Source organism: Mixophyes fleayi, chromosome 8 (assembly GCF_038048845.1).
Source record: "Mixophyes fleayi isolate aMixFle1 chromosome 8, aMixFle1.hap1, whole genome shotgun sequence".
NCBI classification, from domain to species: domain Eukaryota; kingdom Metazoa; phylum Chordata; class Amphibia; order Anura; family Limnodynastidae; genus Mixophyes; species Mixophyes fleayi.
Window position 1 is genome coordinate 80,750,988 of NC_134409.1, and position 4,861 is coordinate 80,755,848.

Below are 4,861 nucleotides of genomic sequence, written 5' to 3' on the forward strand. Positions count from 1 at the left end.
TGCCACTAGCACAAGCGAAAAATATTGTTATCCCATTTGGCCAAGGGCCAAAAGTTGGTAGTGTGTGACCTGACACTGCTAACATTTTTGCTTTCTTTATATACATTTACCTGTAATGTGATGCCTATATTCCTACGCACATCACATGCTCGCTCTAAAAGCTGAAAGTGTCCAAACAATTTACTACTAAGCACCAAACACACATACAAACCTCCACACTATAGACATTTTCTAAAACTATACATTTACCCCATTGAGCGTGTTTGTAAGCTATGGTGTATCTGTGGCAAAGGAGAAAATAACCACACCTAGATTTCATATATTCATTTAAAATAAAACCTGTTCCACAGTAGTTTTGAAAGCACTACACATGGATTTATGGGTATTAAAATATTAATCAGTGCACTGTAGTAATGGTACAAAATGGCATGACAACTGATTGCTGACACATTTGCAGCATAGGCTAGATTTATTACATATATGAATTCAAATGTGCTGACAAAAACAAAGCAAACAAGGTAATGGTCTGTGTGTGTAAAAATTCCTTGGATTAAGAGATGACAATCTGGCCAGACTGAAGAGAGACATAAGCAGGCTTGGAGCTCTGGAGAAATACTTCAACATTTAGTGAGACACGAATTGCACAAATCCAAAATCCACGCCAACACACCCTGTTGAACGAAAGGCAACAAATTAATATGGCAATATTAGCTCAGACAACTTGCATTTTGATATCAAGAGATTGAGCAATGTATTGGCATGTGTAAAAAAGCCAGTAATATTATAGTGAATAATAATGGCTTGTGTGTTTGGACTATACCTAGGATTCTGAATGCACTATTTGACTTAATTTGAAACACCAAACCCCTATGTTACATAGCTAGCATCTGCCCATATGTTTTGTTTGTGCAACCACACATTGCAGGCTTAGTAACGACGACATTATTGTATGGAGCACACTCACTGGCCAATCACATTTTAGTGCAGATAGCACTATACTACTTACATTTGAAAACACCCTTCACCATGGCAACATCCACCAACTCCAAAAAGGAAGTGCAATGGCAGAAAAGCCAGCACTGCAGGCCAAGTGTAATCTAAAGGCTGTAGATATAAGAAAAACAAAAAGTGTCAATAATGTGCACTTCTCAACACTATATGTGCTGATCAATAAACTGTAGAAAAACCAAACATCAATTATGTTGCCACATTAGGCTGTTGATTTAAACTACCCCATTAACGTGCATTTAGCTAAAGACATTAAGGCTAAATTTGGAGGCATGAAGCTATACTTTCTACACACATTGTAAAGGTAAAATACAGGTAGCCATGGTTTTTCCCCTATTATTACACATATAAACCATTTCAGTAACACACCAGACCATGTTTATTCATATTCCCATTTTGAATAACCATACCTTAGATAATCAACCGTTGACTAAGCTTGCACATGATTTGACCACTGATCTTTTAAATGTGAAGATATTTATGTTTTGTTCCAAAAAAAAAAAAAAAAATTAAATACAACATTGACCCCTTACATTGTAACATGCTTTGTCCACTAGAACATTTACTTATTTTTTATCCTTTGCTCTCCTTAATGACTCAAGCACAGAGTGTTAATGTGTCTTTAAGGTAGGGTCTGAAAAACCACACTTCAAATAAAAGGTATTAGAAAAAGAAAAAAAAAAAAAAAAAACAGTATGGACATTCTTAATGCAAAGTATTTTAACAAGGGGTATGTAATAAAACAATATCTGGTTTCTACTTACCACACACAGACAAATGTGGAATGTCAATAAGCAATCACTAGACACCCAAAAAACACAATCCAGGACCAAGATCTGTGGGGGGAGGGTAAACAGGTACAAAATAAATCAATATAGATGGATAGTCTTTATGTGTGTCACTACAGTCGAGAGGTATCTATGCAGAGACACATCCCAAGTCTACACAGTTGCCTCAATATTCAAACTCTGCAGCTAATTAAAGACTTTTCCACTAACCTTCAACATAAAATTCTTAACCATTATGACCTTTCAGCATAATTTTCTATCTGTATCTCACCAATATCTTTTCCTACAAATAAACATGAGTGTTGAGCAAGGTACAGCAATAAACTGCAGAGATTATGAAACATTTCACCATTAAGGGCTACTTACCCAGAAGTGTGAATCTCCCAACAACACAGAAGGCCAAGCAAGGTCTTTTTAAGTAACACTGTAATTAGTGAATTAAATGCAGGTGAGTAGGCTGGAGAGTATGCCGGACACGTCATTAGGAGCACGCAGGTGCGTTCTAATTAGCCAAGTGTGGTTTTGTGTAAAAGTGACCTGACATGTGAGCAACGTTTATTTTCTGTAGGTAAGTAGAGATTATAACGATTATTACAGATGTCATTAATGAGCTAAGCTGTTAGTGTTGTGGCAATAGTATGGGTAAAATAGTTTTAAGTACAATTTTATGAGGTATTATTCATTTGCATTTGCTACATTTAGATGTGCCACGATAGTGTAGTGGTTATGTATTTCACCCCCCAATACTAAGTGCAGAAGTTCAAGGCCCCAGGTCAACCCTAAGCACCAAGTGAGTTAATAAAACACATTATTAAGCATACTCCTAAAAGTAAAAAACTATATGCAACTGCTTGTATTTAGCGTAAGATTCACAAACGCGCTTAATTCACGTTTGTTTGGTGACGTTTTTGCAGCTCCTGCTGCTTTAGTAAAACAGTGTTTTTATTAATGTGTGTGTTTATCTAGGGTTAATATTTTAATACCACGTTATCCATCATGCTGTTCATATTAATTGCAACATGGCCAATTTATCAGGTCTAAGACAGTCATTCAGCTGTGCTAACTAGTTAATGTGCAGTTTGGTGTTGGTGTTTCAATGTGAAGTATAACTCAGTGAATAAAGAAATGAGCTTGCAACAACAAGGTAATGAGTTTGAACCCTGAATGATGCGTGTATGTGGCTAACCTTGGTATATTTACAAGTTTGAGGGTATTTATTCCACTCTGTGACTTAGTATATGTTTTGGTGTGTAAGGTGGCTATATGTAATGTTCAACAGTGTTATCAGCTACAACACAGCAAAGCAGTTGTTGGCAAAGACTTTGGATTTCAAAGACATGTGAATTCTGTACTGGCAACAGTGGAAAAAGCTAAGTGCTCCACCAAATCAAATTGTAGAAATGGGAGCAATAAATGTTCTATTTTTGATTTGTATTTATCAACATGGATATATTTCGATATGCATAAATTGTGACTCTGCATGCACCAAATCTTTCTGGGTATAATATTTCCAAGTATTGGCATTTTTCCCCATGTTTTAAGGGAAACAACTTATGCTAGAAGTTGCTGGTCATCTTTAATTTGTATTCTATTCCCTTGACATCACCACTTGTACAGTGGTGTAGCAGTTAGGCAATCCACCTTGCCAGCTTGCTACGTGGGTTCGAGTCCTCACCAGCCCTCGGCTCTTAGGGATCATTAATATCCTTAGACAATTTGTGTTGCTGTTAAAAGTGTCCCTGTGGTAATAGTACACTTGTTTTAAATTTGCATAAATCATGTGTGTAAAACCCTAAAATATATTTTCGAGTTATTATATGTCTATTAATATTATTTGTTCTTGCAAACGCACCATCACCAACTGTCAAATCAGGCATGTAACATATTGAGACTAATGATATTGGTAATTGTTCAGAATGGTTGGAGATTTATCATAAATATTTATGACAAAGTCTATTGTTTGGGAGACATTTTACATAAAATGAAATAATTACCCATGCAGTGTGCACAACAATTCCGGCAGCCGGAATGAATGTGAAATGCACTGAGGCAACCATTCCGGCAGTGGAATGAATGTGGAATGCACTGAGGCAACCATTCCGGCAGTGGAATGAATGTGGAATGCACTGAGGCAACCATTCCGGCACCCGGAATGAATGTGGAATGCACTGAGGCAACCATTCTGGCAGTGGAATGAATGTGGAATGCACTGAGGCAACCATTCCGGCAGTGGAATGAATGTGGAATGCACTGAGGCAACCATTCCAGCAGCCGGAATGAATGTGGAATGCACTGAGGCAACCATTCCGGCAGTGGAATGAATGTGGAATGCACTGAGGCAACCATTCCGGCAGCCGGAATGAATGTGGAATGCACTGAGGCAACCATTCCGGCAGCCGGAATGAATGTGGAATGCACTGAGGCAACCATTCCGGCAGCCGGAATGAATGTGGAATGCACTGAGGCAACCATTCCGGCAGTGGAATGAATGTGGAATGCACTGAGGCAACCATTCCGGCAGTGGAATGAATGTGGAATGCACTGAGGCAACCATTCTGGCAGTGGAATGAATGTGGAATGCACTGAGGCAACCATTCCGGCAGCCGGAATGCACTGTGACCTGGATTCTCCCCATAATGCTGAGAAGATATGTGGCTAGCAGTGTACAGGCCTATAAAAGGCAGTCCTCTTTACTGAAGAGGCAGTAAGCAGCAGAGGGCGCTATTTCCAGCTAACTAATTCCGGCATTCCGGCAGTTCCGGATTGAGGCCAAAGGGCCAAAATAACATCAAACATGTTGCACTTGCGAATTACATTGATTAGAAAGGGGTATGTAAAGCAAAAAAAGCTTAATTTACACAAACATACTAATGGAACATTTGTAAGATATGTAAAAGCTCAATAAAAAAAAAAATTAAAAAAAAAAAAAAATTGCCACAAGCAGTCTGTATTGATATGTATGTATGTTGTGCATATTTAATTTTGCATTTTAAACGCAAAAGATGCTCCTAAAGGCGTTTAATAGTGGTTTTAGCTAGCTGTATTGGAGTTAAACATGACCCTGG

The 4,861-nt window shown here is 38.1% G+C and overlaps 1 long non-coding RNA gene across 1 annotated transcript; it reads right to left on the minus strand.

Annotated features, from left to right (window-relative positions):
- Positions 1-439: 439 nt before the first annotated feature.
- Positions 440-1,097, minus strand: LOC142100111 (uncharacterized). Its single transcript, XR_012678709.1, has 2 exons — positions 1,007-1,097; positions 440-671 (listed from the first exon to the last, which is right to left on the minus strand). It is a non-coding gene; the product is annotated as an uncharacterized LOC142100111 (long non-coding RNA).
- Positions 1,098-4,861: the final 3,764 nt, after the last annotated feature.